This window comes from Macaca fascicularis, chromosome 18 (genome assembly GCF_037993035.2).
Source record: "Macaca fascicularis isolate 582-1 chromosome 18, T2T-MFA8v1.1".
NCBI lineage: Eukaryota > Metazoa > Chordata > Mammalia > Primates > Cercopithecidae > Macaca > Macaca fascicularis.
In genome coordinates this window covers 39,251,521-39,266,220 of record NC_088392.1, presented here as the reverse complement: position 1 = coordinate 39,266,220, position 14,700 = coordinate 39,251,521, and positions in this window count along the sequence as shown.

The following is a 14,700-nucleotide window of genomic DNA, read 5'->3' as shown; positions in this document are numbered from 1 at the left end:
GCTGACTGATCTACTTCTTAGTGAGCCAATGTAACGAGGGCAGAGGACACTGAATTGGCAGGAAGGAATGTACTGTGCTTTGCTCCTGCCTCAGTCAAAGCCTACTATGTGCTTAGGACAAGTAACTCTGCCTCTCTGGGCCTCATTTCCCTCAAGTGCAACACAAGGATTCACTGTCTCAGCCTGGATATCCACATTCCTGACAGCAGAAGGCAGAAGGAGCTTTTAGGGCTATAGAATTTTAGATCACATTCTACAAGACTTCCCAAAGTATTTTCCAACCATGAGAAATTAACAGGTATTATTTCATCACTGAGTTCATTTTTAACACATAAACATGAGATGTGTTGGATTGAACTATTAGGCAGGTTTCTTTACTACAGGACTTCTCATGGTCTTCAATGTGTTCAGGTGCTCTCTGGCTCTCTAAGAAAGGGAAATGGGAAGAAGCACTCCTCAAATCTCCTTCACTATGTAACCTTTTTTCTTTGTTGAGCTTTTCATGGGACTAGGATTCTGCTTAATGTACTCTGAGATTGCTTTCAATTATTCATAGTAAAATAATCAAAACCAATATTTATCTCCCCAGAACTGTCTATAAATTATGAAACGGCTGTGATATTTGGTACAAGTGGGCATTTATATCTTCCAATGCCTGAGGCATGTCTCATTGATTTCCTCTGAGAAATCCTAAGAGGAAGGACTTTCCAAGGCCTCAGACCCTGTGGATATCTGAGGGATGCTGAAGAGGAACAAAGCTAGGCTGGAGGGAGCTATGGCCCCTGGCCTCAGTTACTGCAGTTACCATATTCCAGACACTGTGCCAGGCACTGGGGAGATGAGGGTGAACAAGGCAATAGCTCCCCTCCAGGGTCTCACAGTCCAGTGAGGGGAACAGACAAGTAAACAGATAGCATCTTAGTCAGCTTGAGCTGCCGTAACAAAATACCATCTCCTGGATGACTTAAACCACAGAAATTTATTCTTCACAGTTATATTCTTCACAGGCTGGAAGTCCAAGATCAAGGTGACAGCATGGTTGGGTTCTGGTGAGGGCTCTCTTTTTGGCTTGTTGACAGCCATCTTCTCATGTTCTCACATTGCACAAAGAGAACCCAGGTACGCTTTCCTCTTATAAAAACACTGATTCCATGGCATCCAAATCTAACTATCTCCTAAAGACCCCATCTCCATATACATCACATTGGGAGTTAGGGCTCCAATTATGAATTTTGTAGGGGACATCATTCAGTCCATAGCATGTGACATGTTAATAAATAAGCCCCAGCTACAAGGGGAGCCTGGGACACACAGGAAGTGGCTCATTCCACCTGACAGAGTCAAGTAAATCTTACAGGAGATAATTCTTGAGCTGAATCTTGAAGCATCAGGAAGAGTTCTTAATTGGTACATAATTAATTACCACAAACACAGCAGCTTGAAACAATACATATTTATTATCTCGTGGTTTCCATGGGTCAGGAGTCCAGGTGAGGCTTAGCCGTATTCTTCACTCAGGGTCTCACAAGGTAGAAATTCAGGTGTTGGGCATCTGTGGTTCTCATCTAGAGCTTGGTGACCTCTTCCAAGCTCATTGAGATTGTTGGCAAAATTCTGTTGTGTGTCACTGTAGGATTGAAGTCCCTATTCCTTGCTGGCTGTTGATCAAAGAGTCTCTCCACTCCTTGAGCCTACTGTCACATGCCTTCTCACAATATGGAAGCTTAAGTCTCCAAAGCCAGCAGGGCCACATCTTTCTGATGCGTCACCATCTATTAAAAGCTCTTCCAATCAGGTCAGGCCCACCCAGGATACTCTCCCTTTTGATTAACTCAAAGTCAGCTAAACAATCACCCAATTATGATGACATCCCATCATATTACTTGATTTGGCCCATATTCAAGCGGGGGAGATCATATAAAGGCAAGAGTCATTGGGAGTCATCTTTGGATTTCACTGACCTCAGCAGTGAAGGTTGGGGAGAACATTCGAGGCAGAGAAAGCAGGATGGACAAAGGACTGGCAGAGGGAAGCAACTCAGGACTTTTGGTGTCCTCAAGTGGTTCCATGTGAATGGAACATAAGGCAAGGGCAGAAATGGTGATGCACAGGGTCACAGACAGACAGAAAGTGTGTGTCATGGGAGACTCACCAGACCAGGCTAGGGAGCTTAGATTTTATACTGTAGGTGAAGGATATTCATTGAGGAATCATAACAGTGGGCTATGAGGATGAGAAATATGCTTTAGCAGAACATTCTGGCATTAGTAACGATGAATTGGAGTGGAATAAACCTGAAGACTGGGAGGCTATTGTGCTTATCTAGGTTAAAGATGTTGCAAACAGGGTCTCTATGCTCAGTAATTTCTGCCCTGGCAGCACAGCTCTTTGGGAGTCACTGAGATCTAGCCTTACGTGCAAATCCAGAACAAGGCTCCCACTATATCAAAATGCTCTGAGCTACTAATGAGGGAGGGTCTGGAGTTAATCCAGTTCCTAATAGCTTAGTATCTGGGGTATGTGAAATGAACCCAAAAGTTCAAGCGTTCCTCTGGTCACATCTCCTTTTGCCTTGTCTCCATGACTGTATGTGGCTGTGTTGGATTCCAGATATGTGTTACAGGTACCCCAAAGGAGAGCTGTGCTGAGGAATCTACTGTGTAAATAGCAGCCTGAACTAGGCCAGGCCACTCTGCCATGAAGGCCAGACCACCCTTTTCCACTTTCACTTCTGGACATGGTTCTGCTCTTCACAGAAGGAGCTCTGGATCCATGAATTCTGCCATTCACCCAACTCCAAACTCCCAGTACTGTGCAGAGGAGAATGGCTAAAGCACACACTCTCCCTTCTCTAGACCCATGCAAACAGTACCAATGAGCCCGTCAATCTTTCCCACCAGTCATGGGTGCAACCTCAGGGTCCTCTTCTACACAGGACCCCAGACAGCCACTCTTATGCATTAGAGTCGGTCATCAAGATAAAAGCCATTCATCATTCCTGGCTGGAGGGCCCCACCCCTTGGATGTCAATAACATCCGAGATGATGTCACTTTACCATGATCCTCTAGTTTAAATTGCTGGCGTGCTCGAGGCTTTGTCTGGCATCAGGCCCATGTACTCCTGGCTTTTCCCTTCTCTCTTCAACTTGGGTGTCTTGAGGCCAAGAAGCCAAGGCCACCTGAATCACAACAATTCCAAGATATGAATTATGGAGACAGTGCTTCTGGGAATTTTGAAATCTTTAACACCCCAGTCAAGGTTTTGGTCAGCTAATATGAAGGGACATCGACCTGGTTCCCCAAAAGCTTACTATCTAGTTGGAGAGATAGGATTTGGTGCTGTGAAATGAACCTAAAACTTCAGCCATCAGAGGCAAAATGCTAAATAAGCAGAGGGTTGACAAATGCCAGAGAAATTCAAACCACACAGGAGTAGATATTTTTGGAAATAGCAAATAGGGCTCTGCTCCTGATTCATGACCCAGTCCCTGGCACTGGTCCTGCGAGTGCCAGATGATGGGGAGGCAGAACTGGGTGTTGTGGAATGAGCAGGCAGGAGGAGGGGGTGCGCCGCTGGCCTGGCTGGGCCCACGGAGCTTGGTGATGCCTCCAGGTGCTGGCTGAGGCCATGAGAGGAGGCAGAAGTGGGAGAGGAGAGCAGCAGGAGCCCTCATCACCAGGAACACACGCGTGGGTCCCTTGTCATTTTCTGAACTTAAACTCACCTCTGCCCACAGAGCCCCCACAGCCCTGGAGAAGCAGCAGGCAGAGGAGCCATGCGCAGGTGGAGGAGGCTGGTGCCTGCTCTGCGAGGTCTCTGTTGGTGACTTCACAGCTGACATACTCAGGCTAGAAAAATGGAGAAAGACAAAAGGCTGAGTTAGCAAGAGCAGAGAGTCCCAGCTTTCCACACACTGGGCCCAAACTGTGGGCTATTCTGGGGCTTTGGAGGCCTAAGCAGAGACATCATTCTCTTACCACTTTCTTCTAACTGCTGATGGCTGCAGTGGGGCTGTGTGATGGGAGTGGGCTCAGGTTCCAGTGGACTCCAGGAGCCCTGGAGATTTACCACGGACGAGTCAGGGCAAAACCATTTTGGGGTGAAAGAGAAAGATGCCAACAGCACGCAGTGAAACACATTATATACAATTCCACCTCCCCACCATATTTGTATATAGTGGTTAATCAGGCAAATCTGAGAAGGGGGAAAGAGGAGCTGGGGAAGAGGCACAGGTAGCTGGAAGACATGCTTAGGAGCAGAAAGAGGCAATGCCACTTCTTCACCATGGGGATCCCTCTCCTTTCCTTCAAGAGGGTCCCATGGTGCCAGATTTGGAAAAGACTTAAGGAAAGTATAGAGGCTGGGCATGCTTCACACCTGTAATCCCAGCACCTTGGGAGGTGGGAGGATCATTTGAGGCCAGGAGTTTGAGACCGAACTGGGAAACGTGGCAAGACCACATCTCTACCAATAAAAGTATAGAATATCCTCAAAGGGTGTAACTACAAAAAAACAAGCGAGCAAGATACGCCATACCTACCTACTGTAGCAAACTTAGGCTTTTGTTCTCTCACTTCTTCCCAGTAATCCCCCCCAACTTGTGACCAGACATTGAGGGAGGTATGTGGGACATGGTCTAAGAATCTCTCAAATCAGCCCCTTCTCCACCTCTATTACCCCACCCTAATCAGAGTCGTGGCCATCTCTTGCCTGCACTCCTAAAATTGCCCCCTAACCCAACTCCCTGATTCTAATATTGTTCCATAAATAAATAACATAGATTTTATATTTCCCTTCTGGGGAATTGCTCAAAGGCAATCTGTTAGAAATGCAAAGCTGTTTGTGTCACGCTCCTGTTTAAATCCAAACTCCTGACCACAGGTTCCCAACCTCTGAATGACCTGGACCCTGCACACTCTTTGAGGGACTCCTGGGACCTCCCTCCTCACTCCAGCCACCCTGGTCTCCACTGGGCTCCTTTTTGCCTTTGGCATTTCTCACATGCTGATCCCGCATTGTCTGGAATGTTCTTTCCCCTGCTCCTGGCATAGCTGGCTCCTTCTCAGCCTCCAGGACTTGGTTGAGATGAATAAAGGTCTTCTCTGACTGCTTTATCTACTCTCTATCATTGACCTAAGATACCATCAACTGTAAGATGTCTCAGAAAGTAAAAGTGCCACTCAATAGCATCCCAGGCTGCATCTATTATAAGTTGCATCTTGGTTTCAGAAATAGCAAAATGTTTTTAAAGATGCACACCCAGAATTAAGGAAGTATGGCAAATAGGATTTTCCTGTTATTCTGTCATTGTCCCTTGTTCATTTCCATCACAACAGTTCTCACAATTGTTAATTATATGTGTACTAATGTATGTATAATGCATATAAGATTCGGCTGTTAACTCAAAGGCCCATGGTCTCAGGAGGGTATCTGCCTTGTTCACGACTCTATAACCAGCAGCCACTGCAGTTCCTGGTTCAAAGCAGATGCCTCATGAGTGGCTGTTGACTACATGGATACGTGGAAAGAGCAGTGGTCTGGAAAGTAAGACATCTGGACTTGAATCTGACTCTGTCCTTAACCAACTGGGTGACCCTGAGCCAATGACTCTCCTTTCCTGGGTTCCACTTCATCGTCTACACAATGAGAAGATGGAAACTGAACAAGTCCAAGACTTTCACTGCTCTAACACTTCAGGAACTAAGTGATGAAATCTTTTCCAATTGTTTAGGGAAAGTGTCCATTCCCATAAATGTGGAAGGATTTGCACACTTGCTGCCCCTTAGCCCAATCATCATGTTAGTCGATTTCTTAAAATTCAGAGAAACCCAATGCAGCATGGCAGAGAAGGCTACGTGCATGCTGCCTGGAGCTTCCCTGAGCTTCGCCCACCTCTGCTCTCCAGCAGCATCAATAATAAATGAGGACCATTCAGCATTGCAGGCAGGTACCCACTCTTTGCTCTGTGAAGCTGAGACAGGGCAGAGTTTCTGTAGAAAGAAGCTCCTTAGCTCACCAAGGTACGATGGTGCTCTTACGTGGTATACTATTTCAAAAGCAGTTGACAATTAGTTAGTCCCTATAGCACGTGGGCTTTGCTGATAAGAACAACTACATGTGGGGACTGGGATTCCAAGATCAACAGGAGTCAGTGCATGAACAAGGTGTGCCAGATTGTTTCTATAAAGGGCCACTTAATATGTATGTCCAGCTTTGCAGGTCATACAGTCTCTGTAGCAACTACTCAACTTTGCCATTGTAGCATGAAATAATATGTGACTGAAAAAGCATGGCTGTGTTCCAGTACAATTTTCTTGACTAAAATAGGTGGTGGAGGTGGATTTGGCCTGTGGGCCATAGTGTGCCAACCCCTGCTCTAGGATTGCACATTCAGAGTACTCCAGGACTATGCATTGACTTATTAGGCCACCCCATAGATTACGTGTAGCAAATGCACACCATGGCTTACCCAAGGTCGCACCACTGGAAAATGAAGCTGGGAGTCAAATTCAGGTCCCCTCATCCAGTGCATTTTCACTACAGGGGACAATGCTACCTCTTACTGTTCTCATAACATCATTGACAATCCCAGTAAACTTAAATCTTCCCAATCAGTGGGGAAATGTGTGTTCCTCAGGCACAGAGAAAAGAAAGAGGATTAATGAAAATAAGTCACTTTCTTCCCGTTTTCATAAGAAAATCTAGAAAAGTAAGATTTATCAGTCACCCTGAGCTACTCTGCTTCATAAAGTCAAGCCCATAGAGGCTCTGGGTGATGCTGAGGGTCACTTTTTTTGTCTTGTTTTGTTTCCTGGATCAAACTAGACAGCAGCAAACTGGTATTTTATGGGAAAAGTCTCCCTGGTTCTTTTCTAAGTCCAGCTTTCCCGGCAGGGATGCATTTTACTACAATTAGCCAAACCATTGTTCTCATCAGAGCAGAGCAGGCCAAACTGTGGCTTGTGTTTGGGGAACTAACTTTAGTTTGCCATATGTTATTTGTTTCTATCTACTTGACCATAAATGTGCAAAGGTTTTAATCTAATCCTTCCCTCAGGGTTTCTACAGTCTAGTTGGAGAGATAAGATATAAACATGTAAGAGGGTAAAAAAAAAAATGAAAGAGCTGGAAAACATTTCAATGCAATAAGAAAAATGCACACACATGCATTCTCTCCCTCTCTCCCCTCCAGTGAGCAAAGAGTAATTATTGAACACTGTATAGTATTAAGCCACCTTGGGAATGAGAAACTCATTTTTTCTTGAACATAGCATAACCTGTCCTAATCTCTCTTTCTCCTAATGCCCATTCTACTACGATGCAGAGCATTTCTTTTCCGCTTATAGACAATGCCCAGAGGTTCAGAGGTGCCTAAGAATCGAGGGCCACTTCCCTACCTTTCCAGACAGAACCATCAATCCCTGTTGGATGCCTTTAGTTACCTAAAACACATAAAAGGATTGGAAATGAGACCTTTCATTGGCAATGAAATTCTAGCTTTTAGGTAAAGACAATTTATTGGGCAGGGTATCCTACCATACCCAAGACAGTCATTTCAAATCCTCCTGGACACATAAAGGAGAAGGGACAAATTCTTGCTCTTACACACTGGATGTTTCATTTGTCATTCAACAAAGTAGGTGTCGAGGCCTTTCTCTATGGAAGGCACTGCATGTATTTTTGTCTGAGATGAGCTTGGAAGACAGATGTTGCCAAGGACAGGGTAATAGTAAGAATAAACGTACACAGTGCTTTCATAATAAAAATGAAAAATGAAATCTGTGAACAGAGAAAATCAGGACTCCTTTTATTTTCACCTGATATTTAACATTTTTCAGTTAGCCATGGAAAGGGAATTACTAGCCTTCCCTTAAGGAAGCAGCAGAGCAGAAACTGCCGTGGATCCTATTGCTCCAGGTCATTTCCGTAGGGAATTGGGCTGGCAGGTGTGTTCCGGTTCAGGGAACAGAAGCTGCCAGGGATCTGCCCTGCTCCACAGCCGCCCGACTTGGGAATAGTCCTGCAGGCTCTCCACTGCCCACAGAAAGAGCCTCTGCTACAAAATGACCAGTGGGTGGATGGAAACGCTGTAGAGGCTTCAAGAGATCGTCTGGTCTCATCCCTCTCTGAGCTGCTGCACAAGGTCAGGAGTTCCTGGAGCTGGGGCTGCTGTAAGGACCAGAGGGTGGGGGTCAGAGCCCCGGGCTCGCATTATAACTGCTGGAGAGTGCTGCTGCTCTGGCCCAGCCTGAATCCCGCTCCTTGCACCTGCACCTGCATCCAGGCTACAGGAGGCTGTGCTCATTTCTAATTCTTCTCCTGGCTCTTTGGTGTGGGGCGTCCTTGACTCCCTTCTCTGGCTCCCTGTCTGCCGCATTAACTTCCAGCTCTCCACAAACAGCTCTCCTGGCAACTCCAACTCCAGTTGCTTCTTTTCTAAATTTGGTAACTAGCGAACATGGAGGGAAGACTGCAGCACCCACAACCCCCAGTCCCTTGGCCCATTTCACCTGGGCCCCAGTTCGGCATTATTAGCAATCACTTTTCTGGGGCAAGGCTGGGACTGAGCCTTCTGGCAACTCTATATGAACAACTGTCACACTCAGGAGCAACCAGGAAAAAGAGCTTTGATGCCCTAAAAGTCAGGATCTCCAAAAGTGAATGCCACTGACTTAATATGTTATTTTCAAAGCAGGTGAAATTACTCATTAGCATTCAAAATTCTTATAATTCAGATGTCTTGTCTGTTAATAAACATGATATAATTGAACAGATATTATAGTGAAATTCCTAAATTTGACTAGAATCACAATGCTTTTGCCATTACATCTCATGGCTCATGTTTTATTGTATATCCTAACAAGCTGTTTAAACAGGGTGGCGCTATATTTGAAAAGTGACTTCTTTAGCCCAGAGATATAGAAAGGCACTGATTTAATGGGAGAGACCCTGGTTTTTTCTTCTGACTCTCCTTAATTTGTACTTGTCATTTCTAAGGGAGAGGATCTGCTAAGATGATGCAGAAACATGGTCTGCATGCACCTGGTTATTCCTGGATTTGCACCATGGATTCAGGCTTCCCAGATGAATCAAACTGAATTTGATCAGGGTCTTGGTTCTTCCCCTGTCTTTGGCATAACAACCAGCAAATATGTGTTGGCTCCCACCTTCCTCGTTACTTCCCATTCTCACATTTCTGATAGATGTCCAATCTCTTCTCTGGTTTGCTTCTGGATTTTATAAACCTGTGTTCATGAGTGAGAATTAGTCTTAGAATTCACTCTGGACTGTGGTCCTACCCAATTTTGATGTATTCTCATTGAAATGAATTCAAATAATACAAAAACGTACTTAGAAAAAAAATTTAAATCACCTGGCCTTCTACTACACAGAGAAAACCACTATTAACTTTTGGGTAAACATTCTTTCAGGCATTTGCCTAAATGTATTTATATCTATTTACAGCCTGCTTTCTTCTCTCAACCATATGTTCTTGTTGGGAGAGAGAGTTCTCTATGGGTCTCTTGTGCTTGTACACATTTTGCTGAGTATGCTAAGATTACAAGATCATTTCTCGGGGTTATGTTTGCAGTGGGCAACTTTGAGGGACGAGGCAACATCTCCCTCCTAGAAAAAGGGCAAACTTGCTTACCACTTGCAATAAAATGGTGAGTTCCCAAGCTTACGGCACAAAAAGTAGCATGATATCAACATGTGTACATCCCTTTCCAGAGAATGTGATACAAACCCACCTGTACACAGCCTTCATCTGGGTTGGTAGCATTGCCCCCATGGTAGCTGAGGCAAACATACTGATAATTATTCTGCTCCAGTGCCATAGTTTTTAAAAGGTCCCTTGTCTCTGATCCAGGAGTTTCATGTGTTCTGCCAATATCCATGAAACAGTAACAGACTAACAATTAGCTTTAGTTAAGGTAAAATCAACAGAATACTCATATATGTCTTTCCACATTAAATATAGATCTAATTATTTTTCATGTGGCTGCATGGTATCACATTGTGAGTGTGTGTGTGTATGTGTGTGTGTGTTTGTAGCATAGTATATTTATTTAATCGTCTATTTTTGGGCATTAGGTTTCTACCAGTTTTTTCTTCCTTTTTTTCCTTTGTATTTCATTCAATGCTGCAGTAAATATTATGGTACAAATATCCTTTTATACCTACACAATTTTCTCCTCATGGTGAACTTCTAGAAATAGAATTGCTGGGTCAAAGAATATGCCCATTTCTATACAGTACTTCAGTTAGAAATTATGGTGGCATATTTTCCTAACTGCATCTAAAAGGAGTCTGTCCTTGGTACAACACAAATATCATAACTCTTTGATCTTTCCTTTTGGTTGCTAGTCACACTGTTATGCTTGAATTTTGAACTGATCTTCTCCTTAGATAATATATTAATATCCCAAATATAGGTAACAGTCTGCAGAGTGTGCCAGTTAGTACAGCTTGTTACCTATATTTGGGATATGAATATATTATTCAAGGAGTAGAATAGTTTAGTTAGTTATATACGGAGGAATTGAGGTCCAAAAGTGAAATCATTTGATGAAGATAACATACAATACCAACACTGAGCCTGAGGTCTGATTCATTCCTGTGCATAGTCCATTGGTTCATGGTATACACAGAAGAATAATAGCCTATGATGTTTGCTGTTTCTTTGAGTAGCAAACATATAATATTGGTATTATTGTTATCATAGTCATGTTTCTGAACACTAAAACTTAAGTTATAAGTATTCTTATTAAAATCAAGATAAAGACAACTTCTATTTTTCAGAGTAATAAAATTTAAGTGACCGGACATGGTGGCTCACACCTGTAATCCCAGCACTTTGGGAGGCTGAGGCAGGTGGATCACCTGAAGTCAGGAGTTCGTGACCTCAGGGGAGTTTGTGACCTCAGCCTGGCCAATGTGGTGGAACCCCATCTCTATTAAAAATACAAAAATTAACTGGGCGTGTTGGTAGGCACCTGTAATCCCAGCTACTCAGGAGGCCAAGGCAAGAGAATCGCTTGAACCCAGGAGGCAGAGATCATGCCATTGCACTCCAGCCTGGGTGTGAACAGTGAAACTCCATCTCAAAAAAAAGTAAATAAAGTAAAACTGTTTGCCAAGTTACATATATATGTATATATGTGTGTGAAAGAGAGAGAGAGAGAGACAGAGAGAGAGAGAGAGAGAGAGAGAGAGAGAGAGAGAGTGTGTGTGTGTGTGTGTGTATTTAAAAGTCAGCCGGGCACGGTGGCTCAAGTCTGTAATCCCAGCACTTTGGGAGGCTGAGGCTGGCGGATCACTTGAGGCCAGGAGTTCAAGACCAGCCTGGCCAACATGGCGAAACCCCATCTCAATTAAAAATACAAAAACTAGCCAGGTATGGTGGTGTGTGCCTGTAATTCCAGCTACTCGGGTGGCTGAGACATGAGAATCACTGAGCCTGGGAGGCAGAGGTTGCAGTGAGCAGAGATCATACCACTGCACTCCAGCCTGGGCGATAAAGTGAGACCGTCTCAAAAAAAAAAAAAAAAAAAAAAAGAAGATAGCATTTTAACAAACCCGTTGACCCAGAAACTCCAATTTTAGGATTATATTCAATAGCAAAAAAATTAAAAAATGCAAAAATATATACAGATAGAGCTATTCACACAACATTGTATGAATGGAAACAACAAATAGGGGACTGGTTCAATAAATTATGGTGTATTAATACAACTGAATTTTATGAAAAAGAATGAGGTGTGTCTTCATATGCTGACATAGAATGATTTCCAAGATGCATTGTTAAGTGAATTTTGCTGTCATGTGAATAAAAACAGGAACATAGGTATATAGATTATTTCTCAAAGAATAATGAAAAGCTGATGATAATGTTTGTTTCTAGGGGAGGAGGAAAGGAAAAAGATTTAGTCTTTTCTTTGTATTTGATTTTTCAAAATATCATATACTTTCATACATTTGTTTCCATTTTTAAAAGCAGTAACGTTATAGGTAGACAGGTAGTGCTTCAAAGCAATGTTGACTAGCCTGGCTCCAGGTCAGACTTTCTGAAGGGGCCTTGGCATCACTAAGCTCCTCCCCTCTGGACTGGATGCGGGGGGCCCACAGAGGAGTGTCTGTTATTGCCACTTTACAGCAACTCAGACACATGAACAAATCCCTGTCGTATACACTGGCGCTTTTCCCACTCACTTTTCACTTACCATTTATCAACCAATTTCAGCCCTACCTGTACCCACAGATGTTGCTTCTCCTGTTACAGAGCCCTTGCATTCCTGGGACTGCACCCACAACCTGGTGTCTTCTGTCTGGGAGCCTTTGCGTTGCTTACTCCTGCTGCCAGTGGCTCTTATCCCCCCATCCTCTGCTTTTCTGATCTCCTGAGGTGGACCGGTGCCCATGGCTAAAGACAGACACCCCTCCGCTTCCAGGTTTCTTTTCTCTTCCACATTCTAGAAAAAAGAACTATTCACTTTATAGAGTACTTTCATCTCCAGCCCAGCTAGATTCTTTCCCTTTTCTAAACCAGAGGGAGGCAACTATCTTTTTTACTCCTCCGTCTTCCTGTCAAATACTGGCATATTTAGCAAGAAGTAGGTAGAATTTATTGAGATAAATTTTCACGCATATTTCCTGGGTATGTTGCTCGAACCCCTCTTAGTCACCCAAGCCTTATAAAAAGTATCTCCATAAGAGAGTCTTTCAGCAACTGTCCACCAAAGAGAAGTGATGTCCACCAAACGGAATAGTACATTGTGATTATAATAAACATGGTTCTGTGAAAGTGCTTACCTGGTTTTATGATGCACAAACTCCAGCTGTCTCTTTGCACTCTTTTTCTGCTGCGACCATGTAAACCTAAAATAGCAACAGAGAGACTCTCCGAAGATAATGAATTTATTCAGGAGTGGGCATTGCAATGCAGAATGCAGGTACCTGGGTACCCTATGGGCATATTCAGGAAGGCAAGGATTTTAAAGGTAAAATGAGGAAGGTCACAGAAGTTGTTTTGAAACAATTATCCTTGCATCAATTCCCATCAATAACAAGGGTATACAAGGAAATACAGCAGAGCATCAATAACAAGGTATTGTGTGCAGCATTACTTCGTTCTGCTGCACAATTCGCATCAATAACAAGGGTAATGTTCGTTCCAGGTTGGATAGGCAGTTGCTACGCAGATGTCCTCCCCAAAATATTTTTTGTGTGAAGGTGCAGTGGCCTTTGTGCAAAGTTGTGGTTTTGGCAGTCTTTTGTGATAGCTTATTATCAGGCAACCATGTGTGAGAACCCTGCTTCACAGCCTTCCCTGACTCCATTTTGTCAGAGTTCAACACAAGTGACTCTATTTTGATTTGGACAACTTTCACAACCATATTAATTTTTACCACACAGTCCTTGAGATGGTATCTCTGCCTTTGTCCTCCATTGTCCCATATCATTAACCCCCTTTCCTCAAAATATGTCCCTCATTTTAAGCAAACTAGATATTTTAAAGGCAATATTTATAAACAAGAGAAAAGAAAAGAGCTAAGAACTGTTTGTTATGAAAATATTCTTCGCTTTATATACTATTTCATCATGGCATTCTTTAAAAGCATGCCGGAGTCGCAATTTTGATGTGGTTTAATGTATGATAGCTCTCTGTTATATAAGCCTGTCACTTCACTGATGTTACATTCTTATTATATAGGAAGGAAAAGTAAATACAAAATTCAGTTCAGACTTGGAAATTAAGTCAGTATTCATATACTTAAGTTATAGCACAGCCATTACTTGGTATATGGGTAAAGAACCATGCCATCTGACTGGGAGCAGTGGCTCACGCCTGTAATTCCAGCACTTTGGGAGGCCAAGGCAGGTGGATCACTTTAGGTCAGGAGTTCAAGACCAGCCTGGCCAACATGGTGAAACCCCGTCTGCATAAAAAATACAAAAATTAGCTGAGCATGCTGACGTGCGCCTGTAATCCCAGCTACTCAGGAGGTTGAGGCAGGAGAATGGCTTGAAACCAGGAGGTGGAGGTTGCATTTAACTGAGATTATGCCACTGCACTCCAGCCTGAGCGACAGACTGAGATTCCATCTTAAAAAAAAAAAAAGGGAGTCATGTGATCTAATCTCAGCTCTCTTCTTGTTTTCTACTTCTTTTCTTATCTCTCTTTTCTGAGGGCGGTTTGTCACTCATTTCTCTGTTTTTTTTTTTTTTTTTTTTTTTTAAATAAAGGTATAATTTATATGTAGCATAAGGTGCAACTCTCTTAAATGCACACACAACTTTATAAATATATGTATAAATATGTAAATTGACCTGTGTAATCACTCACTCAGATCAAGACACAGGACATTTTTAGTAGCCCAGAAAGCTCCTTGTCAATCTTCACCTCCAAGAAGTGACCGCTCTTCTGACTTCTATCACTGAAGATCTTGGCCTGTTTTCGAGCTTCACATAAATAGAGGCTTTATGCGTAGAGGCTTTATATACATAGTCTTTGGTGCTGTTTGCTCAGTGTTAGGTGTGTGAGATTTCTCCACATTATTGTGTGCAGCAGTACTTCGTTCGGTATTATTGCTGTGCTGTATTTCCTTGAATAAATACATCAAAATTTATTTATGCATATTGCTGTGGATGGATAATTGGGTTGTTTCCAGTTTGGGGATATTGCAAATAACATTTCT